Source organism: Eupeodes corollae, chromosome 1, assembly GCF_945859685.1.
Source record: "Eupeodes corollae chromosome 1, idEupCoro1.1, whole genome shotgun sequence".
NCBI lineage: Eukaryota > Metazoa > Arthropoda > Insecta > Diptera > Syrphidae > Eupeodes > Eupeodes corollae.
This window is the reverse complement of record NC_079147.1, coordinates 286,721,433-286,747,668: the sequence shown is the minus strand read 5'-3', so window position 1 is coordinate 286,747,668 and position 26,236 is coordinate 286,721,433. Positions and strand designations below refer to the sequence as shown.

Here is a 26,236-nt window from a genome sequence, read left to right as displayed (position 1 = left end):
GACACTACTCCAGGGACGAACAAAAAACTGTTAGCTAAGTTTCGTGGCCCATATGAAATTAAAAAAGTACTTCCAAATCATAGGTATGCAATAGGTGATATAGAAGGACTACAGTTAACCAGGTTACCGTATAAGGGTATATGTTCTCCTAGTAATATGAAATTATATGTGACTCCGAATATTGACTTGAAAGGTGATGAACTTCGTGAATGTGTTTCTAAAAATTAATATTTTTTACACGAGTTATGAATTTAATCTGATTACACCTGCTGCACACATGCTAATTATATCGATGAACTTTTATCCATTTAGCTTTTAAATAATTCTTCATATCTTGAATAATTTATTTAATTTTAACTATTCAATCAACAAAAAAAAAGAATTTTATGTTTTCGAATATAATATTATATGTAACTCAATTTAATTTAATTAATAAGTTTTCTTAACTTTTCATTTTATGAAATATGAACAATTTATTTAAAAAAAAAACATGAAATATTTACTGTAACAAGTTTTGTTTTTTACAAAGGTAGTCGTATACCTCATTTATGAACGAAAATTTTGTATTTATGTATTTATGACTTAATGTAATTGTAATGATGTTTTTATAAAATTTGTAATCGGGACGATTATACGGTCAGAATGGCCGAGCTGTAGGCATTTTATTTTAAAAGAACACCCTGTGTTTGTCCTTGTGCAAACTCGTTACTTTTTAGTACAAGCATCATGCATTAATAATTCTCTCCAATACTCTAATCGTATGATCTTCCCGTAAGCTATGTTACACATAAATTTTTGAAACTATAAATACAACCTTCGCTAAATATTTGTCCTCTTTTTATCGAATAAAACTATACTTGAACAAGCTCGAATTAAGTGTTTTAATCGTTTGCCGAAGATTATTCCCTACATTAAAAATCTAAGAAAACTACTACTACTACTTCTGCTACTATCATGGACTTATAAAACTTAAAAAGTTGACATAAATGTAATTATTTTGTCAATGTGTTGAAAACAAAATTACCTAAGATAGCTACTGTCACGAATTTTCCGACAAATTTGTACTGACAATTTTTGTATAAAATGAAAAATACTTACATTTAACATATTTTGTTAGAATTTAATTGACAGTTTCGACAGGAGAACAGTAATGATCAATTGTTAAAAGTGAAAGGACCTAATAGGATAAACGATATATTTTCAAGTGCATGTGCAAATGATGATGATTCTAGGTTGGTTCGCCCTGTAATGCACCGGCCGGCGAAATCGGAATTTTAAACAAAGAATAAATAATGATTTCGAATCGTTAAATGGTATCTCGAAGGTGTTTCTAGTCCTTGATTGAATTCAATGCATTGAGACCTTTTGCTTTGTTCTGCAATACCTTTCCATTTATTTACTTTAATACCATAGCTCAAAGTTTCACTAAATTTTGATAATAAAATACCTTTTTAACTTCCCATAGGATGTTATTGTATTATGTCCGATTTGTCAAATTAAAAATTTTGACATTTCTCGACGTTTCAAGGTACCAAAGTCGAAATAAAATATTTTTGACATTCGTACGTCAGTACGTTCTTACGTTCGCCAAGTTTTTTCGTCGTCAATTGCTTAAAAATCAGAAGAGGTATCGACTTCAAATAAACTTTATAATAAAGATATTACTGCAGAAAGATGCAGAAAGGACTATAAACAAACTGCTTGGGTGTTTTTTTTATCAAAGCAGTTTCGAAAAAAACATTTTGGTTAAACCTAAATTTTGTATTATATATTCAATTGTAATTCAATTATGAAAATATCTTTATAGAAGAAAGAATCTTGGAAGTAGTTCTTGTCACACAAGTTAAAATTAAGCTATAGTGTAGCCTGCTCTCCGATTGACTGGCATTTTCAATCATCTGATTTCGATTATATTCTTCAAGTTTTTGGATGATTTTGTAGAGCTCCGTTTTCTTATGAACAATATTATTGAGGTTGATCTGCACAACTTCTCCTCAGGAAGCAGCAATGTTTTCCCATGTCCTCATCCACCAGTTCTTATTCCGAATTTCGTAGAGCATCATTATCTTACATAACTCGCAAGTTTCCCGTAGACCAAGCATTTTAATTAAATAATTAGCCTGTAGCTTTAGACTAAAAGTAAAAAGTTTTGCAGGCCTGTTTCCAAATATATTGAATAGTTTAGTGCTGTTAAAAGAATATTGAATATTTTCTTTAAGAAATGTCTTTTCAATTTCTTTGAATTCTTGCATACCCCATACTTGTGCCGCATAACAAAGCGAAGATTTCACGACTGCATTGAAAATATTGTATTTTGTTGAACGTTTTATGTGATCGTTGGAGAAAATCTTCTTCTAAGTAAGGAATTACCCGTCAGTGGAGCAGCTTTGACGCTCGGCTGTCACAATGGCTTTCCTGAAGTCTGGCCGGGTGCAAAGCTCGATGTTGTTGCAAGGGAGAATATTCCTTGCCGGCCAAGAGCACGTATAATGGTTCCGGCTCAACACAACTGCCCAGATATGATCATGAAATTGATCAAAACTAGTAATCCAAACCTGCCTACGCACGACTGGAAAGTCCCAAAGGTTGAGAAGGAGACAGTGGTTCGCTATAGATCAGCTCTCGTGTTGATCAATAGGGAATCACTGGCTCCACTGGCCGCGACCAAAGGCATGATTAGTTATGGCTTCGATGAAATCGTGATCCGTATCTATAAAAACAGTGGTGGAGGTTGATCTGACTAAAAGTAGCAATGCTGCGATTAGTACAGATTAATCTCCATCACGCCATCATGGCCGCAAACAAACTGGTACTCCTATTTCATAGGAACAAGGAAGACATCGTCTTGATACAGGAGACGTGGGTCTCAAACTCCATCATCAGAGGCCTCAGGACTCCTGTCTATAAACTATTGTATGCATCGGAAAAGGTGAACCAAGGTCATGCATGTTAGTAAAAATGATTTTAACTTATTTTTACTCCCCAATTACAGCGACAAGGACACCACCACCCCTGTCTTAACAACGGATAAAGTCACCTACTGGCTCATATCCTCTTATCTTGGCCACGACATCCCAATTCCAGGTGACACCTTATTGGTTCGGAAGCTAACACCCATAAAATGGTATGGGGTAGCTCTGATATAAATGAGAGAGGTGAGTCCTTATTTGATTACTTACTAAGCACTTACCTACTCATAAGTAATATTGGTAATGAACCCTCTTTTGTAACCAAGAATAGGAAAGAGGTACTTGATATTACTCTTACCTCTGACTCGATCCACAATCTGATTTCAAACTGGCATGTCTTAAAAGAGAATTCCTTTTCTGACCACAAATACATTCAGTTTGAGCTCAAAGATGTGGCAAATACATCTATGGGTTTTCGCAATCACCTTAATACTAACTGGGAGCGATATAGGGAGGTACTAGCACAACTGCTTGATCACAACCCTCTTAAAAGCTCCTCCAGTAAAGATGAACTAGAGCTTTCTGTGAATCATCTCACCGAATCAATGAGAACTTCATGTCCTGTAACCATTCAGAAAGAGCTGTCGCAAACTCTTCAATAGATATAAGTACACTAGATCTCCTTCTGACTGGGACTTATACAAACAAGCTCTAAAGCAATATAAAAAAGAATTAAGGAAGAGTAAGAGATCTTCTTGGAGAAACTTTTGTGGTAAAATAGAAAATACTTCAGAAGCCTCAAGACTTAGACAAATTCTCTCAAAAAGTCCAACAATACACAGTGCTTTAAAGACATAAGCAGGCACTTGGACTATCACAGATGAAGAATCTCTTAATCTGTTATTAGACACCTACTTTCCATTAGAAGGAATCACTTTCTCGGTAATCCCTTTTTCGATAATACCAGTGAAATGGCAACTTTATTAAAAGTACAAAATGGTTTGTTTAAGTTTATTCCTCTCCCGTCAGTAACCTCATTAGTGGTATGACAATGGACGCTTGAGGTCTAGGTGCGTCAATGACATCTGGACAGCCACTTCAACCTAACCTAACCTAACCTAACTTTCTGAGACATGACCTGACAAAAAAAGTATCGTAATATAGATACAAAAATTGAGAAATACTTTTAAAACCCTTTGATTAAGATTCCAGTGACCATAAAACGTCAAGAAATGACAAAGATTTCAATTTTACAAATTTGATAGAATTAAATTTCTTCCATGTTTTTAACGTAATTAACATTCATTCATTAAAAAGCAAATATTTTTGTCGATGAAAATTCTGTATAATCTCATTCGAATGGTTGGTTTTAGTTTTTAAAGCATAAAGTTTTAAATCTTTTTCAGATTTGATTTATTTCAGATGGCATTTTTATGTTTTATTATTTAATGTAACTCTTATTTGGTAACAAGTACGAGGCCTTTTTTCAATATCAGTAAAAACAAGATCAAATAATATATATGATGGCAACTTAAACTCAGCTTCGTTTTAAGATTTTCGAAATTACCTAAACATTAATTTTTTTCTTCTTAAACTTTCAAATAGCCTTGGAAACGAACCCGAAGTACGTACATACATATGTACATAATACATATCTCACAAAAAAGTTTTTACTGATGTCACACGTTTTTGAACATTATTTACCGAAAATAAGTGAAATGACAAATTTAAAATTCTGACACTAATTAGACAAAAGATTGTAATTCAACTCGGAGTAAAATTTCTGTAGTTACATTCTCTATATTCAAGATATATCGGCTTGCATAAACAGTTAAATATAAATACATACTGGATTAGTTTTTTTTTAATTTTTGAAAGATTCAATTTTGTGAGGTCTTCTTTTGTCTAAAGTGCTTTGTCGATGACTATTGCAATTTTACTTTCAAAGTATCATTAAAATACAGATCACAGCTATAAAACCGTTGAATAAATAATTTTCAAACATATTAAATCTAAGAATGAACGCAAAATTCCTTTGATTTTAACAATTTTAATTAATATTCACTAGAATTGCAATAGCGTTGGCGATGTCGTGGAAACAGCTTCTTTTTTCTCCGAAAACCAGTAAAAGAGACAATGTACGTTGGTTATAAAGTTTTAATGCATTCATATGAAAATTTTGTGTTCCAACTAAATTTTCCAATCATAACTTTATCAAAGTTGTCGATTCAGTCAATATGCATAAAAGCTTAACAAAATTCACCAAAATTCCTTTCAAACTGTCATATTCAACCATAATCTCTTTTCCTCACAGAAGCACACAAATTAACAATTGTCAAATTCAGTTTTCCTATAAATCGCTATACGTACATATATGTGAAAAAATTGACAGTTCAACAACTCAACATACATTAAAATAAGATGTGGGTATGTGTGTTTCTTTTGTGTACCTAAAATGTTTAGATGCATCTTTAACACATCCTTCCTTCAGTTGGAAAAAGAGGGTGAAAACTTTTCACATCACAATTCCAACTGAAAGTACAAGTCTAAGTTTTGTGTATTTTGGATTTGAATATAAAGATAACATAAGGGATTTTGTAACTGCATTGCCTGCACCTACCCCTAAACACACACCTACTAAAACACAAACAGTATACATAAACATAAGATGCACATGAGCACTGCCTTATCTGCTTAACTCGTTTCTAAGGAATCCTTTTGTAAAGCTAAAAAGTGAACATGTGACTTGCACTTTAGATGCTGTCTTTTCTAAAATGTATTTGGGGTGTGGGAATAATGTATTTTTGTTCTGGTTACTATTGTTACCTAACCTACTAATCCCATATGGTGCAGTATCTTGTTACTTTTGACTTTGTGTTATTTAATTAGACGTTAGAAAATAGATATGTTGTACCACATCACTATACATCATCAGATATAAAGTAACAAGGATATTATTGTTCTTTTGATGTAAATGTAAAAAAAAGAAAAAGAACTTTGCAAGGATTTTAGCTTTGTTGTTGAGTTTTAAGTATAAGTACATTTTAACAGCGTGGATCGATATTTAACAAATGGATGTTTAAGTTTTTGTTCAAAAGGAGTCTTTATATAACGTATCTTCTAACTGATAATAAGGATAAGTAAAAACAAGCACTCAAGAATATTTCCACAGAATTATTAATTCCTTCCGATATTCTTTAAATAACAAATTGGCTTAGTACAAACAAATATTAGATGAAAGTTTTTAAATGCCAGTACAGTAGGACGTTATCAGTGCGGGCCGCATTCTAGCTATTTCTTTTTGCTTATATTTCACTTAAAAGTTCTTGATTATTGAGACCTTTATCAAAAATTGACAATTGTATCTGATTACCGAAAATTTGTAAAGTACCAATATTCACAATTGTGATCCATAAATCTTTGACATTTGTAATAACGGTCTTAAGTGAGAAACTGATCACACAGACTCAATGAAATTAAGATATTAATTTCAAAAGAAATATGAAGTTGTCTGTCTTCTTGTTTGAAGAATGAAGACTTAATTAATAGTTTATTAGGCATTTTTTCTAGACTCAAGTTGTTAGTATTAAACGAAAGAAGATACAAAATAAAGGCAGTGACATCAAATAAAAAACCCTAAAATGCAATTTTTTGACTTAAGACCTCATAACCTAACAACAAAGCAATAATAAAAAGTGTTTTTTAGTGACGGAATATATTCGATAGTTTTCAAGAAATTTATTAAAGAATTCAATATTTTAGCAGACGAGTTAGTCATGATTTAATTTTTTGCTAAAAGACAAAAGTCTAAGGGTTATAAATAATAAAAAAAAAAATGGGTGGCTAATTGTGATCATATTATCTTGGATCTTAAAAAACAAATCTGCCAAATCTCAAAAGAATGTACTAAACTGTGACAGAAAAAACAGAAACTGTGTTTAAAATTTTCGTTAAAAAAGTCTTGCTGTAATATTTACATACTAAATGATAACATTTTACCAGCATTTTGAAAATTTTTTAAAGAAATTTTCAAAACACTCAGTTTTCAAATTGTTATTCCAAATAGTTAAAGAAAATGTCAAACATCATTAAAACATCCATCCATTGTACTGGAAATATTTAATACGAAGCATTTCAAAATCAAGAAAACCGATATTTAAAAGACAAGTAGTTAATAGACAAAAATTCTTGAAATTTTGATGACTTGTCCAGTTGAAAATTTTGACATTTATCGTTCTGCAAGGTCCCTTGAATTGAAATCAAAGTCCCTCTTAAAAAAAACACAAATATGGAATTAAAATAAATGTTGTTCTACAGATAAAACCATCAAAAGATGCAGAAAGGTTACATTTTATTGACCGAAAATATCTCACGAACCAAAATTGATATTTAATCATAACTTCAATGTATTAACGTTTTATTCTAAATTTATATACTTGATACAAAATTTGTATAAATTGAAAAAACTTAAATTGATGATATTTGGCAGAAAATAAAAAAAAATAAAAAAAAAATATTTTTCAACTCGAATATTGACTTACTTACTTACTTGAGGTGTGAACTAAAGCCTAACCCAAGAAACATCTATGTTTAGCTAGGTCCGTAGCTAGATTTTTCCAGTTTCACACTTCAAGTCGGGTAAGGTCACTTTTCACTTGTGTGCGCCACTTGTTCCGCGGTCTTCGTCTACTGCACTGTCCTGTGGGTGTGGATTCGAAGACTTTCCGGTCCGCAGCATTGGATTCCAAACGCTCTACGTGGCCCAGCAATCTTAATCGTTGGGCTTTTACCTTTCTAGCTTAGTCTACGTCGCTGTACAGCCCGTACAGCTCCTCTCCTCCACGATTCAAGATGTTTTTATCCGCTTTTGTCATAGTCCATGCTTATGCACGTATAAATGGACGGGGATGTTGAGGGTCTTATATACAGACACTTTGGTCGCTCGAGAGAGAGCTTTGCTACCCATTTGCTTTCTTAGGCCAAAGAAACCGCACTTGTGTTGTTTTCTGCGTTCATAGCGAAACCTAGGTAGACGAAGTCTTTGATGTCAGTGTTGTATGTCCTTTCTTGACAACAGCATGTACTTTTTTTGCCCTTATTTACCGTTCAACGCATTTTAGCTGCCTCTGCCTCAATGCTCATAAAAGCCCCATTCCCATCACGCTGAGTTCTCCATTTTTGTCAATGTCATTAGCATCTGCTAGTAATTGGACAGACTTTTGAAGATAGTGCCTCTAGTGTTGATGTGGGAGCTCTGTACTATTCTTTCAAGTACGAAGTTAAAAAATCGCATGACAGCGCATCACCTTGTCTAAAACCTTTTTTGAAATCGAAAAGTTCGTTTAAGTTTTTTCCCACCTTTCTAGAGAAGCACGAATTTTCCATGGTCAAATCTCACACAAATGAGATTCTCTTAAGAATGATTTTAAAATCTGAATGGTTGAATTTTAATATATTTTTGCTCCCTCTTATTCAATATGAAATTATAATACCATTTGTAGGTAGTCCTCAATCCAAGGCCTTAACAAAAAAACATAAGAAAGCTATGATTTTCAAGATGGTTCTTCGAAAAAACTAGAATTATGACTTTTTATGACTTTTTGGTAATCCTTGTTTCCGAAATAGAATTAGTGAAGGTTTTGGAATGAATCAAAGTTTAAGGGACATAATCTAATGTGCTGAATAATGTTGAGTAAAAAAGAAGATATGTTCGAAAATACGGTGGAGAAAAAGATATCGAAGAATTCATTTTGTTAAAAATATATGCATGTATCCTTTACAAAGTATTGTAAATATTTTGGCCAAATATTTTTTAGATTTCTGAGTAAAACTCATTTTTTTCATATGATTATTTAAACAGACGTTTTAAATAAATCACTTACTTTTTCCGCAGCCCGTAAGCAGTAGAGCCATATTTAGGGGTAGGGCTTATGACCCCCCCTGGGAGATAATTTGTTTGCTTTTTCCCTTCAATTCAAAACTAATCGTTTGCGTTAATGGATATGACCCCCATTATATTGTACATTATTTATTTTTTGTACATCAAAAAAACATAATATGAATCGGAAATTCAGCCTTTTCCAAAAACGTAGCACAAATGGGTCTACCACGATATCTAGAAATTAATTATCTAGAAAGTAAAAATCTCGAAAACAAAAATCTAGAATGCAAAAAATCTCGAAAACAAAAATCTAGAAAATAAAATCTCGAAATGCCAAAATATAGAAAAAAAAATCTCGAATGCCAAAATATAGAAAAAAAAATCTCGAATGCAAAAATCTTACTAACTTACTTCTCCTTAACAATCTTAAAGTTGAGAAGTAAAGTTATCAATCCTATAATTGCACTTTGCTACTCATGCAACTATTTTTCTTGCTTAGAAAATAAAATTTTGGGTATACGGATGTATTTATGTTTTATTGAGTTTTAACTGTTAAAAATACAAGAAAAAAAATCTCGAATTTTTATTTTTTTTCGAGATTTTTTTCTAGGTAGTGTCTTTCGAGATTTTTGTTAATTCTGGATTTTTGTGGATTCGAGATTTTTGCGTTCTAGATAATTTTTTTTTATTTTCGAGATTTTCGGCATTCGAGATTTTTGGCATTCTAGATTTCGTCATGATCCCGCACAAATTCATCAACTTTTGACCAACTGATGACGCAGAGGGGGGGTCATATGAGCTATAAAGCTTTAACAGTAAAGTTGTATAAGTAAAGATTTCATCTAAAGATTTGTTAGTAATGTAACGAAAATCGCCAAAAAGTGGTTTGCTCTCAAAAATGAAAATTGTTTCTAAGAAAAACAGCAAATATTCAGGTTCTTAAGAAGAAACCTTGAATAATAGATCATCAATTTTATATTAAGTTGTATTTAAATTCCTTAAACTAGTCTTCAATTTTATTATTTAATTTTTTTGACAAACATAAATAGTGAACATTGGAGTAATTTTTACTTGCGACATATAGAAACTATGTGGTATGTTTTGCATTAGTAAACAATTTCGCACTAGAGCTTTTAATCGAATATAACATAACAAAGTCGAAACATAACATAACATAGAAAAGTCGAAAAAAGTGGGTACCACGATTCCCTCCGTCTGTCTGTCTTTCCTGGCTCTTATAGTCGAAACAATTGTGTTGATTGAAATTAAAGTTTTCAGCCGATTAGCGTAAGGTGTTTTTTTATTTTATTAATACGAAAAATAACAGCAGTCCCATACAAATTTGTTGGTTAAAACATGTGATTTCAATAATCTTCTCTTTCTGTGCCAGCTCTTTTTGATGATCAAATTTATGATGATTTTTTATGATCAAAAATGTATTTCTTTTTATTTTAAGAAAAATATTAATTTTTGTTGACGCTATTTAAGTGCTTACCAACAATATTTTCAGCCAAAATTTAAAATTTAAAATGATTTTCGAAAAAAAATTAGTTAATCTAAATTTTTGAAAAATAAAAGGGCGTTTATATATTTGAGAAAAACTTATTTTGCAGGTACATTTTTAAATCTTAAAATATAGGAAATATTTTTCAACAGACTTTTTGGAAGAAATTAACAAGTTCTAGCGACCCAGTCGTGCATTTTATTTATTTCAAAATTGGTTGTCTGTTGAATACAAAAGATCTTAAAATATTTTAAAAAATTAAATAAATCTACTTTTGAAGTGAATTTGCTTTTGATGCTCTAAGACTAATATTTAAACATGAATTTCAATAATATAAATGTCCCAAAAACATCAAAAGGTACACTTTTGTCAAACTAATGGCTAATTGAAAAACATAATAAACGGCTCATATCTATTGATATACGAGTACCATCTTTGAATCTCTTGAGACACAAACGTTTCTTCCCAACTTGTTTACCTTAATTTGTTTTAATTTAATTTTTAAGAGAAATTATGTAGGTACCCTATTTACTTAAATACAAGAACCAAACATTTTTCTCTCTAAAATGTTTAAGTTTTGTTGACTCCTTTAAGATCAAAATACGAGTAAGCAGACTGATAGCGATAGTAATAATAGACTCCCGAAAATAGAGTTCAAAAACCTTTGTCAAAAAAGCCCGGCATTTCTTCATATCAAATCCTCTCTTACTTGGATTTTTATTTATATTTTTTTAATTTTTTTTAGCATTCTTAGCATAAATAGAAATGGATAGAAGAGACGTATATTTTATTTTTGGAAAAAAAGCTACGTTTCAAAAACAAATTCTTAAATTTCTGCGTGAAATGCAGCAAAAAACCTCTGAACTTTTGTGTTCTAGCTCTAAAATATGTCATATTGAGAAAACTTTTGGAATCTGAGAATGCTCTCATATGTAGGGAGTCATACACATTAAAAAGTTAGACCATACTTTGCTGGAAAACAGTGTTCTAAAATAATTTGATAACTAAAGTTATCATTTTAGCAATTAAAATGTGTAAAGGGTAGGTTAATATACTCGTACACATTATGTTATTTATTTATTTACAAAACATAAAAGAACATTTTTAAGCGGAGAGTAAAAACTTATCTGAGTGTGTGATCCCTCCCTGATGAAAAGTCTGGATCCGCCCTTGGCTCAGTCTCATAAGAAGGATTGATCATTTGTATACCACCCATTGACTTCAAGCTTTTATCATGTGATACAAAATGTTTTTAATAATATTTTGTCAAACTTTAAGAAGAATCCAATTTACAGTATATAAACAAATAAAACAGAAAACATCACTAAATATTGAGTTTAAACTTAAACATTTATGCTTCAAAATTTGTTTATCCCATTTAATTTATAATTATTGATGTTTATATTTGTAATTTTAAAAGAGAGTTGCGCAAATTTTTAAACCTTTAAAACCTACTCTAAATCATTTTTAAATTCAAAGTCGACTCTAAAATGAGTTTTAGAATAATGGTTTATAATTTGAAGCTTAAGTCAACTGTCTTACTTAAAAAGCAACAAAGTGCTTCTTGTCTTTTAAAAGTATACTTCATCTATTTGACGTTTGTCATTACAAAAAAATAATTAAAATAAAAATATTTCCTGATTATCAAGGTTTAAATACATTTGAGGATTTTGAGCTAAACCCAAAAATGTTGAAACGTCGAGCTTCTTCCTATTTATTGCTGTTTTGTTTCAACAAGCAACCCAACTAAAATTAAACACACATGAAAGAAATTGGCATAGATTGAAAAAGCTACAACATGGAGACCTGGAGGTCTCGCTCGGGTTTGAGAAATTCTGATCTTTTTCTATCACTTTTAAAGATGTACACAGGGAAAAACGTTCAATGTTAATTCACTTTTTTAAGTTTTTGTTATGTATGATTTAATAAGCAGTAAAAACAAGGCGGTTTCTAAGTAGAAAAGTAGTTCAAAGTTTTTGAAATTGAGAACAATTTAGACAAGACTTTAAAAAAAAATGCTTTATGGCTGAAACACAAACACGCTTCAACTTCGGCTTCGCCCGACGTTTACGTCATAGGAATTCAATATATGCTCTAACAATGAAGCCTTGAACTCACGTTTCTATTGACAATCATAAGGAAAAGAACGTAATGTTACATAATGTCACTCCAAACGGAAGCTCAACAAACAAAATACATTTGCATTTGGATGGATAACTATTGTTTATTAGTAAAAGTTAAAAAGAAAGTTATTGAAATATACATTGAATAATTTTTATTTTTTTTATAAACGATTTATTTTTGTAGAACAGAAAATAAGTTTCAAAGAACTACTCATAGATTGAAGAACTCCGTAGATTGCGCTCCCGGACCCACCAATGTCTCACAATCTGCTCTTCTTATTGCTCCATGAGCCCACGATTGGCAGTGTTCCTAAGCTACTTCCGCGATAAATACCATTTTTTCGATTTCAAAATTCATATCTTTTACTGCACAAAAAATCAAAACAAACTTTTGAAACAAATAACAGCTGCTAGTGACAGAAGTGTCATTTTAGAAATGTCATTTAAAGCGACCTCAAAGCAGGCCCATCGTAACGAAAGCCGAAGCAGAAACGTGTTTGTCTTACTAACTACAGTTGGCTTTATTGCTTAATCAATACCTTGTAAACACTTTGCGATAGTGTTTCTTACCAAAATCCATTTAATTCCAAAAATATTCTACTTAACGAATGTGCCTCGACAGAAAACATTTAAAATTTAACTTTTGATTGCATACTATTTCAAATATTTTAAAAAAAATTGACAGGGTTACAAAAAATACCATTTGAAAATTTGAAAGAGGCACGAATAGAAAGTTATTAGTGTAGATGTAGATCGTATCCCAGCCTTTTTTTATCATATATTTCGAAAATCCAACCCAACTCCAATAACGGTGTAAGCAATTTCATTAAAACTTTTCATAAAATCGTTCCTTACTCAAAGCAGTGTGATCTAATAAATCAAATCTATGGCGACTGTATGATTAATAGCCTCGTAGTAAAATAGCTGATGAAGTGATGAAAACACTAAAGTTTTAAGTTAAATTGAAAGCAATTAATGGTTTACTAAGTCATAAACTGTAAAACAATTAATGTTTTAATGGTAGCAGCTATAAAATGATAATCCACCCTTAACAGAGAAATAACACAGGGCTGGCACATAAATCGATTGAAAAAGTAATTCATATTTAATTTACTGCTTCATATAATTATCGTCTCGTTAAAATAAAGTAGTTGAAATAAAATATTGTGTAGATAGCTATGTACGTTTAAAAACAAAACCCATTACGCTGCCGTGAATTGTTTTGTCATTAATTTTTAAGTGCAACACACTCCTATTTAATGAAATTTTCAAAATACAGAGCTGAAAATCTTTCGCTTAAAAACCTTCGAAAATAATCATAATCCTTTTTACCTTGAAGGTTCTATGGAGCTGCCATAAAACCTAACCTGTATAATGACATAAAACTATAAGAAAAAGGAGCAACTATATTTACTTAACAAAGTACACTTAGAATCAGCAATTCACTAAGTCCTTCGTCCTTTCAATTTTTCTTGCTTTTCTTTTTTGTCTGTAGCTGGAAAATTTGTAACTCTGCGGTGTCACAGTCTCTTGGTTTTGGTTCCTTCAATATCTTACGCAAATCTGCTTCCCTTCGACCAAAAAAAAAAGAAGAAAAAAAAGAAAAAGAACTCATTTTCCATTTTCTCACTACGCTGATGGTTTTCAGCAAGAAAAAGAAAAGAAAAACCATCTTTTAGTTTATTTGTTGGTGTATCTCAGTTTCGGTGCTTGAGCTCGTTATGAAGTGACAATGGCTTCACTTTAGAGTTGCCAGGACAAAAAACAAAACAGACGAAAACGGAAGAAGAAGACCAAAACAAAAAAAACACAAAATTCCTGTCGTTTATTTTTCACTAAATTAAATGTAAACTTTAAGGGTTGTTCTGTGAGGTTTGCATAAAGCTGGGGGTGGAACTTGGTTTGGTCGTCCTCGTCATCGTCACTCAGAGTCAGTTGGTAGAGTTAAGGATAGGTACTTCTTGTTTGGTTATAATGGTCTCGGTCTTGTTTTTCTTATTTTTGGCAGTTTCGGTAGTGGTGTTGTCTGCTTTTGTGGTTAACCATGCAGGAATTTTGCTGTAATGCCATTTTTTGAGAGAATGAAGACATCATGATGGCGTTCATGTTCATGGTATGGATGAGAGATCCTGTGAATTGTTTTGTCATTAATTTTTAAGTGCAACACACTCCTATTTAATGAAATTTTCAAAATACAGAGCTGAAAATCTTTCGCTTAAAAACCTTCGAAAATAATCATAATCCTTTTTACCTTGAAGGTTCTATGGAGCTGCCATAAAACCTAACCTGTATAATGACATAAAACTATAAGAAAAAGGAGCAACTATATTTACTTAACAAAGTACACTTAGAATCAGCAATTCACTAAGTCCTTCGTCCTTTCAATTTTTCTTGCTTTTCTTTTTTGTCTGTAGCTGGAAAATTTGTAACTCTGCGGTGTCACAGTCTCTTGGTTTTGGTTCCTTCAATATCTTACGCAAATCTGCTTCCCTTCGACCAAAAAAAAAAGAAGAAAAAAAAGAAAAAGAACTCATTTTCCATTTTCTCACTACGCTGATGGTTTTCAGCAAGAAAAAGAAAAGAAAAACCATCTTTTAGTTTATTTGTTGGTGTATCTCAGTTTCGGTGCTTGAGCTCGTTATGAAGTGACAATGGCTTCACTTTAGAGTTGCCAGGACAAAAAACAAAACAGACGGAAACGGAAGAAGAAGACCAAAACAAAAAAAACACAAAATTCCTGTCGTTTATTTTTCACTAAATTAAATGTAAACTTTAAGGGTTGTTCTGTGAGGTTTGCATAAAGCTGGGGGTGGAACTTGGTTTGGTCGTCCTCGTCATCGTCACTCAGAGTCAGTTGGTAGAGTTAAGGATAGGTACTTCTTGTTTGGTTATAATGGTCTCGGTCTTGTTTTTCTTATTTTTGGCAGTTTCGGTAGTGGTGTTGTCTGCTTTTGTGGTTAACCATGCAGGAATTTTGCTGTAATGCCATTTTTTGAGAGAATGAAGACATCATGATGGCGTTCATGTTCATGGTATGGATGAGAGATCCTCTTCTAGTCGTTGTGGTTGTGGGAAATAAATTTACTTTTGCATAGTGGGTACCGCTATTTCGCATTTAACAGGAACAGGAACAGGAACTCCATATAGAGCAGACATATTTGCTTTTTAAGAGAAATTGAGAAGTGGAAAAATATTGTTCGCTAGGATGAATGTAATTATTTTCTCTGCTAGCCAAAAAATAAAAAGGTTCATATAACTTACTGAAATGTTCGTTTGTTGTTGTTGTTTGTGAAAATAATAATGCATAAGTCTCAATTTAATGCTTTTATGATTATTAAAGAGGTATTATGTACGAGTATAATGCATATACAGGGAAAGGATGAAAATGGAATTTTTTGAGCGCTCTCTAGTAGTAGCAGTAGCAGTGGTTTTTCAAAGCAACATTAAACGAATTGCATTATAAATAAGGATACAAATATTCTGGATATGTTTAATATTTTTTAGTTTTTAATTGATTTTTTTTTTAATTTACTTATGAAGCTAATTTAAAGGAAATGTTGAGTATTAAGAGAATATATTTTGTATAAAATTTTTGAATGTAACTCTTTCTCTGAGAAATACAAATTTGAAGTACCATTGAGAGAGATTTCAAAAATTAGAGGATAGGTACTCCAAAAAATCAAGAAATACGAATATTAAGAAAATTAAAAAATAAGGAAATAGGTAGAACAAATAAATTAAGGACCTTTACTTGACATCCTTGATACCTTGATTTTCTTCATACATACTTGGGACATAAGGTTTTCGGTTAAAATCTGAAGTGGATGTTAATTTTTATATCTAGAAGAAATGAAATTCTTTAGTTGAATTCTGTTATTTAGAAGCTCATTTAAATGGATCTTATACGGGGCCAGATTAAGAGGAGGGCAACCTGGGCGGAAGTCCCACTCCACAAACGAGGGCACCCACAATAGAGACTTTGGAAACATGATTATTAAATTATGTTAATCTTAAAAATAAAAGAAATCATTGATATATTTTGTTCACTCCAATCAGGAAATCAGTGAAATATCAAAATCTCCAATGGCCCCGATAAGAAGCACTTTCAATTTACTACCTATCTTGAGGAAGTACTCTAATCGCTTAATGGCTGAGTGGATTGGTACTTGCCCGCAACCTAGGAGGAGTCTCGAAAATGACATCGGTCTTTGGCCTGCTAATATAACAAATTAAATGATCGATAATTGGGCGAAAAAAAGGTTCCACAGAACTTCAAAATTCTCAAAAGAGCGGCACTGAATTCTGTTTGGGAATTATCGGAAAAGAAAATCGGACAGTTTTTAGTCTTGAAAAGGCTCAGCGACACTCGTTGGTCTTGTCGATCTAAAGCTGCGAAAGCCTTAATCAACGGATATTCGGAAATCAAAGAAGCTCTAACTAGCATACCTTCCAATAAAGAGCAAAAAGACATCGTGAGGAATGAAGCAACGCATCTTCTACAGAAGATGAGTGGTCTTGAAACCGCTTTGTATGCAAAATTTTGCAACGATATCTTGGAGCGATTCATCCTTACAAACAAGATGCTGCAAGGCCTGAAAATGATTCCTGAATCGGCAATGCGTGCAGTAAAATTATTGAAATCATTCGTAGAATCCAAACGAAATCATTTTGAAAATACGATAAAGCAGACAAAAAAATATACCACACTTATGAATAAATTTCCGAGCTACATTCCCAAACCTCGAAATTCCATTGAGAACGTATTTGGTTTTGATGGTAACAAATTGAACTGGAGAGCGCTCATTTTCAAAATGAAAATTATAAAAAAAACCGTCTATCGAAGCTTTCTCTCATGAGCATTGAAAGCGATTTACTCCGAGAACTGGATTTCAACAAAATCATCAACGATTTTTCAGAGGAAAAAGTTCCGTTCGTTAACCCCAAAATTTAATTTTAGATACTTCTTTTTATGTTTATATTTACTAGAAGAAATGAATTTAATTCAAATATGTTTAACTTTACGATCTCCAAAAATTACTTTTGATAAACCCTTGGACTTAACTAATAATAAACACACGTTTAGGAATGGTCGGTTTAAATTTTAACAACGATTGAATTTGCTTGTAAGTCTGTTACTTATAAATGCTCCATTACATTTTGTACCAAGTTCGCTATTAAAAGGAAAACATTCAAATGACATTTTACTAATATTAGTCAAAACTAAAATATTTTAACAAAATGATGGTTTAAAATTTATTAGGACGATTCATTATTGAAGACATACACAACTTGGAAGATGTGGCATTCACAGGTGGTCTAGCTGCTTCGACAGGGGGTCCTTCCTTCCTTTGTCGTTGTCCAATTTTGCGATACTTATTATTTGTTTTCAAAATTTTGTTAACAAAATAGAGGGTGGGATGCGACCCAAACTGATAATTTTCCATCCGTGCCCGTCTGTCAATTTGTCATACTTCTTTAAAAAAAAATACAGATAAGATTTTATAAGTCCATTTTCTTTAGCTTACATAATAATGAAATCATTCGGAAGTCAATACCTTTATTTATTAACAAGATTTCAAGAATCGAACAACAATTTTTAGTAGTATTTTTTGTAGATATTAACTTTTATAAAAAAAAACTGACTGTTGGATTTGTATAAAGATTTAACTTAATGTTTAAAACTATTCTCCAAGATGAAAATAGTTACAAGCCCATGTGTTTGTTCAAAACTAAAGGAATCTACTTCGTTTCACAATAAATTATTTATTTAAAAATTCGAGTGAAACAAAATAGTTTACTTCATTTTGAAAATAATTTGGGACGAGAGGGCCTCCGTTCCTTTACTGCCCCGACGCCTCTGGAGCTTTAAATCCATCCCTGAGCTTATAAAGTTTTAAACCAACTTTGTGTGAACTCAAACGGTGCCGTGCCATAAGGGCAAGTGATATTAGACCAAATTTCAACGGTTGGCCTTATGTCGCTTTCGAAAGTGGCTATAGGCCAATTTGGTCTTATGTCACTTTAGAACTTTATCTTCATCACTTGAGATGATTGGAGATGTACCTTAAGGTACATGTATTATATTCTTGTACATATTTCCAAAGCTAAAGATTCAAAGAGAACACTAAAATCTTTAAATATTGCAGCTTAAATTAACATGATGACAAAACAAAAAAAAATTTCAACCAAAAGATAGAGTCTTGGGGAATCGTTTGGTAGGTTTTGAATTATATGTTGGTGACATAAATATTGAGTAGCTAAAGTTATCTCCAAAGATTGTGATACGGTAAAAGGGTTCATCAGCATATCGATACATGACAAAACTGTTTATTACGGTTTCCGTTTTACAACATCTTTAGCAGAAGTGGGAGTTTTACTTTTCCAAATAGAACCTTATAATAAAAATGGCTGTAATATGTTGGAAACATTTAGCAAACAAATAAAAAAACTCTTATGCCACTTGAACTAAATTAGAAGCTTACCTGTAAAGGGTTCTCACAACCCCTTGAACATATTTTATTGAAGATTTGACGTATGCCTCTTCTTTTTACTGAAATATTTCCATTGTTTCTTTTATTTCTTATTTATGATTATTTATGATTATAATACGTTTTATTATAGCACACATGTCTTTTGGATAGTTTACAATTTCCTCTAAAGTTATATTATTGTTAAATATCAGGTATTATAATAGTTGGCTGCGTTAAGCCTTCAAAAAACTCATAATTATAGATCAAATCACTTCAAACATCCATTTTACGACTTTTTCGTACAAGGCAAGAAGAACAAAAACGAGTATCTTGGAACTTTCCTGATTACATTTACATCTTCTGTTACTCTTATTATAATCCGACGGTAAGTACCGGTTTTACTTTTTGAAAAAATATGAAAACAAATGTATCCTTATGACACAAATGTTGAAATTTGGCCTTATGACACTTTTCGAAAATTTGGTCTTATTACACTCGCCCTTATGTCACCGCACTACTCAGACATAACTGCTTAAAGGAACAAGTTAATGTTGAAGAACGTCTGATTTTTTAGAAACAGCCAAGAGGAATTAGAAATCAGAAAAATGCAGATCTGCAAATACGGCCATCTGAAATTAGCCGTTCGGATTCGGCACATAAACCGTAGGTCCCTTCCATCACTGCAATTACTCGCACACAGGAATGGTTGAGAGTTGTAAGTCACTAGCCCCTGATTCTCAAGCATTTAAAAATACAGAATTCTAACCAACAAAAATTTTGAATTATAGAATTTTAAGTTATGTTATTTTGAAGATACAGCATTTTACACATACACCATTTTGCAATACGTTATTTTGACATAGAATATTTTCAATACAGTTTATTGAGTGTTTCAACACCAACCCTTTTAAGACATAATTATATTTCTTTGTTATCTTTTTTTAAGAATTCAATATTTTTATTTCGTGGGAGAAGTTAACTAACGTACTTTTTGAGTTCATTAATATTTTTCTAGAATTTAATTTCATAGGTATAGTTTTACCGTATAGACTTCAAAAAGTTGAGTTTAACATATTTTTGCACATCTTGATACTGTTCAAACTTATGGATAAAAATTGAAAAACTTGCTTGGGTTAAATTTTAAGAGCCGAGGTTGATTTTGAATAAAACATAAATTATTTAAGATTTTAGTGTCCATTCTCTTAATTATGATAAATATCGACCAAATGGACGCCATGAATTCGGCGGCACAACTTCGTGGTCCAAATTTTTGACAACGATGAGGTATAATCGAGATTATATGCAGTTAATGTGCCGAATTGTCCCATCTTTTAGTTCATGAATTTTTGCAAGTTTATCAACGTACACCTTTTTTCAAATTCACCTGACGAGCCTCATTTTGGAAAATATTCGGACCGATGATGCCGACAGGCCATAAACCACAACAACCAATCACTCTTTGTGGGTGCATTGGTTTTTCAGCAATCACTCTCTAACTATTATTCGCCTTTTCACTGAAGACGATTTTCTTCGAATATTGATTATTTACGGCCTTAGTTCTTGATTTAATAATTGCACCTTGCAAGTGTGAATATGTAAGTCTTTATGTAACTATTTCAATATTTTTTTAAATACAGATGTTTTGTTTGAAATTTTAGTTATTTTTTTAATTTTCGAGTTTTAAGTGACTTTTGTAAGTTTACATGTTTTTAATATTACTAAAGATGTATATTTTTCTAATGCCTTTCAATTGATATGTTGCAACCCATTGACGATTTGTATTTTTAGACAGGCCAAAATAATTAAATTTTTTTAAGTATGCATTATTTTGTGATACAATATGTGCGTTTTGTGCGCATTTTATATATAGTAAAGTGAGAAATTCCCAACAAAACGATCCGCAGTGGCCAGATTGTTGTATTTAAAAATTGGTACAAATGAAAGAAGATCTGTCAAAATAATAATAAAAAACAAACAAATAAGAAGAAAGTTTTGTGAAAATCAAAAGTCAAAAAATTAACTTAACAAGAAAAACTTACTAATAAAAAGGATAATTTTCAAGAAGAAATGGTAACAAAACATCTGGAAATTTATATTCTATAAAAAAATTAAATTAAAATTAATTAGTGTTTTCCATTTCACGCTTGACTTGGCAGTCGATTTCAAAGTTTTAAGTTTAACCAAACAGATTTGACATAAAATAAAACTTCAAAAAGGTGGTTTGTTCGTAGACTACTACATTAACATGTGGTGTTGAAGCGAGCTTGAAGCGAGCCTCAATTCTTTATATATCTGAATCAAGTTGAGATTCATCAATTCTAAACTGAGATAAACCTTTTGGAAACATAGCAAAACATAAATATCTTTTCTATTGTTTTTTCTTGCAAAATAACCCCAGTTATTCCATTTTCACTAACAAAACTAAATAATATCAACAGTAATAGATTCGTATTTTCCGCAATGGAAAACATACATGATTCCAAATGCAGAACTACTTAACGAACACAGCCATCGAGATACAAATGTAATATCAATCGTACCAACATTTGAGAGTGAAATCACATAAGATCCATTCGAGGCTCGTATAAATGTCAAAACATATCCATAGTGAGATTCTACTCTAACTTTTACCGGTGTTATTCTCACTATGGATATTGTTCTTGTTATTCGTGTATGGATAGATTTCCCAACAAAACACGGGTAAATACACTATTACTAATTTACAGTGCTTCGAAATACAGAATACAAGACATATAGCAGAGTTTTTAAAAATATTTTTGTTCGTCCTTTGATAAGCGACTTAAATTAAAATTTTACAAAATTAATATTCTTTTAAGAAACAGCTGACAGCTATTATTTTTCTTATAAATCTAAAGAACTGAAAAGTAGAGTTACGTATTCTTTAATACAAAAAACAATAAAATCAAAAAGTCATAAAATTTAAGTTTTACGCAAGTTAGGAACTTACAAGCATAAGTTTAAATAAATTTAATTCATAAGCTTGTTTTTACGATATAATTATCTAATTATCAACGGAAATAGTTTTTAAGGCTTTAAAAACCATAAAATGATCTTACTAGGTTATAAAATGTTCACTCAATAGTTTTTATAATCAAAATTGATCGATTTGCTTTATTAAACTTAAGCTAAAGAGTGACTTAAGCATTTTCAACTCTGCTTAAAAGAAAAAATTGTTCAGCTCGAAAGTTGCAAAATAATTTAATACTCCTAAGAAGACGTTTGATGAAGTACAATTTTAAGGAAACTAAAAATACTGCATTGATCAATATTCAAAATTGTTAGTTTTGTCAATATTTGATATATTTAAAAAAAAAAAAACTATAACTGATATTTAAAAAAAACGAGACTTTTCCAAAGGAAGTTATTGTAAAGGGTACGATTTATCAAATTGCAAATTTTGACATTTCTCAACGTTTAAAGGTGCCTAGTGTCGAAATAATAGATTTTTATTGAAATGGATGTGCAATGTGCATGCGTTTGTACGTACATTCTCGACGTTTTTTCGTTGTCCGTAGCTCAAGAACCAGTAGAAATATTGAGTTCAAATAAATTGTTTGTACAGATAACAATAAAGAAAAATACAGAAATTAGCTAGTCTAAATAAAATGCACGACTGTCTCACGAACTTGCTCCTTTATGCAAAGAGAGTTGAAAAAGTACCTATATAAGAATTAAATATATACTTGTAAAAAACGATTGTCTTCAAAATTTAAATGCTATTTTATAAATCAAAATTTTGTATTTAAACAATTTTAAATTTTGCTCTAAAAAAATTTTTGTTATGCAGTTGTTTAGTGATTGTAAATATACGCTCTACATTTGAGATTCGTAAAAAAATGTTGACCTGTTTTTGAAGTATAGAATTTTTATATTTTTTTAAAAATCCAAACAAACAAAAATTTCACTTTTGATAATCAAATATTGTCACTGTTAATTTTGTTCTTGAAAAAAAAAATTAAAAAATAAACGCCTAACCCGAATCTGCTCATAAAATTAACTTTAAATTTTTTACTCAATTGAACTAATGCTATAGGCTGTAGGCGCGTGGACAGACAGGGCGGAATCCCATGACCCACTTTTATCGACTTCTCTACCATCGTAATACCATGTTTGATTAAAATCTGGAGTTCGAAATTTTTTACGAATACAAAACTTGCGTTTACCCCAAGTTAAAAGAGGTGCACATTTTGGTTAACCCTAAATGTCTCACGAGCCAATAACACTAGAGACTTGAATTAAATTTTATGTTGTACCAAACAAATAAGTTTTTATAAAAAAATCCAATTACCGGTTTTTTATAAATCAAAAAAAAAAATGAAACAAAATAATTGTCACCTAGAAAAACTTTAGAACAAAAAATTATTTTATTTCCAACACAATTTTGTTCAATTTAGAATAATGTTTTTAACATCTGGTAAAGTTTTGAGAGGAATCGAATCAACAGTTTTTCTTATAAAAAATAAAAACTTAAAAAAAAACATTACTCAAAGTTGGTAAAATTTCGACTCAAATATCAGTTAAAAAATTTAAGATTGTAGCTACCTACAAAATGTAACTTATTAGAAATATTGTTTGTATTGACATAAAATGGCAAAAATTTACTTTCGACTCAAATATCTTTCCAAAAAGAAAAAAAAATGGCTTGAAACTTATTTTATCTCATAGAAAATGTTGTTTTTAACATTCAATACATTACTTATAAAAATCGAACAGACCTTTCTTTTAAAAACAAATAAAATTTACAAAAATTGTAAGCAAATTTGTTAAAATTTGATATTCGGTTGTCCATATCTTGCGAACTATAGAAGATATTGACTTCAAACTTATTTCATTCATCTAATTTGTATTTGTCATAAACAAAGAAAAGAAATTAAAACTTTTAAGAACTGCTACTAAAATTGTTAAAATTTGGTTTTCGAATAAAAATTCCTTTTAACAAAAATAGATTTCGAAATCAAAATCAACTGACAACTTTCTTAACAAAACACGAAAACCTAAAAACTTTTAAGAAAGACAAATCGACCGACGGGATGGAAAGTTATCAGTGTGGGTCGCATCCCAGTTTCTTTTTTAATATTTTCCTGACTCGATAATCTTAAGAAATAAAAAAAAAAAAAAACAAAGATATTCAAGTCGAACTTACTTTATTTTAAAAATAATAGTATTTTAAACACGATATTATTGTATAATAGTCGAATATGTATACAGAACACTTTTTAAAATGTCAAAAGCTTCTAGCTTCTTTTTTAGTTCAAAAACACAGTGAATAAAAATGTTAACAAACTAAAACGTTTCTTAATGCTCACACAGTACTTTATATCATTTTAAACTATATTTATTTTCGGCTTAGCTTACAGGTCTACATAAATATCTTGCCACAATATCTTGAGACACAAATTGAAGCAAAAATTCAAAGTTAGGTAAATTGAAAATAAATATCAACCAAATTCGAATTGAACTAAGAGATTTAAAGTCTTTAAAAGTATAATTAATACATTAATAATTAATTTTACATTAACCACAATTTTAGATTTAAAACAAAATAAATACTTTAACAAACAAAATTTAAACCAAACAACCTTTAATAATTATTATCAAAGTGCTTTCGGTACAACAGGTATCTCCGGAAAATTCCCTAACATCCTTCCCTAAGGTCACTGATGGAATTCTTTCATAGCCACTCTGGTGGCGTATACACGACTTTCCATTGTGCCATGGAATTTTCTTAGAATTTCAAGAATGTGTTATGTATCCTCTCTTCCCTTTGTTAGACTTCTAAGAATTTTTCGTTATTCCAAGAAACATATTTTATATAATTTTGGAACTCCCATGTGTAAATACATATCAACTTAAAGACATAAAGTGATATAGAAGCTTGAACATTACCATGAAAAATTGAAACAGTATGACAACCACCTGTTTTGAATTTTTTAAATTCTGTCAGTTCTGAATGTAAAATCTGATATTGTGCTTCTTTTGTTTGTATCATCAAAAATGGCATATTACTCGAAACTACAATAAAGCATTTTCTTAGAAAATTTAAGATAATTGGAATTGATTGTAATTGCGTGTTAATTTTTTCTCTGAAATAATTTTTATTATTTAAACCTTCTTCTGCAAAGGCATTAATGTGAAACATTAAATACAATTTCCGCCAACAACTCTTTGTTTTACAATCAAAACAGCATAAACGTTTTGTGTTTTAAATGTATTTTTAACAATATTCCAGGATGTACATAGTAACGAAATTTCAATTCATTATTGATGCACGAGTGGTCAATTATGCCCGCAGAAAAACCCAATGATAATAAAAATATCATCATCATCACATTCACGTCTACATAAATGTCCTTAATGGACATTAAATTGTATAATAGGCTGTTTGTTGATGGATACATGTATGAAGGATGAAAGCTTGAAGCATGTCCTTTATTTTACAAACGATTTAACAAAAATGGTATTTATTTTTCAATTTAATAATTTTTTCGTGGTAATTCAATTATTCCTGTGAAAACCGTTTTTAGTATGAAATTATGTCAAATGACTTACCGGATTATTTACTATCCTTTTTGTTTTGTTCGGTGCTCCTTCTGTTACTGCTGACGATGATAAAAATTATGATGATGATGATGGGACTCCAATATGCCGCAAGGCAAAATGGAAAAGTATCTGCAGCTTGAATTGAATTATATAAATATTATGTTATAAAACAGACACTCTACATAATATTACTTCAAGCACCAAAACAGACTTTCACTGAATAGGTACAACACCACTTTACCACGGTCGCAAAGCAGAAAAAGGACACTTGCCGTGAATTCTTGAATTATTTATTTTCTACCCTTCGATATGAATTTTTTATTTCCTACTATAAATTTTTAAATCAGAAAGAAGTAGAATTCAAAAACATGATATGCACACTTATTTGGTTCACTTTCACGAACACGAAAAAATCCCTACGAAAAGGATTTTGTTCTATTTCTTTCCTTCTTTTTTCTCACATAAATTTTCCCGCTGTGGACACGTGGGCGAATACGTGATTTTTAATCAAAAGCGTAGAAACAACTGACTTCTTTTGGATATTTGAACGATGTTAAAAAAGACGTTTTTGTAAAATGTTTGATGTGATTTGAGAAAAAGCTTTTTCACATTCCGATTGGTATAAAATATGTTAAGAGAATTTCTCGGCGCAGGTCCTTGAGAGAGAGTCTCGTGAAATTCAAAGAAGGAGAGAATCAAAACAAAGTAAATAAGTGATTTTTAGAACAACTCACGTGCTATTTTTTTAATGTTTTTTTTTCTTACTTCATAAAGAAACAACCACAAAA

At 30.9% G+C, this 26,236-nt stretch overlaps 1 protein-coding gene across 1 annotated transcript in view; it reads right to left on the bottom strand.

The window, feature by feature from the left end:
- The window catches only part of LOC129951213 (uncharacterized), a 120,093-nt gene extending 94,138 nt beyond the window's left edge, over positions 1-25,955 (bottom strand). Inside the window, exon 1 of the mRNA XM_056063255.1 lies at positions 25,458-25,955. The gene's annotated coding sequence lies outside the window, so the exon portion shown is untranslated. The remainder of the gene's footprint in view (positions 1-25,457) is intronic.
- Between the last annotated feature and the right edge of the window lie 281 nt (positions 25,956-26,236).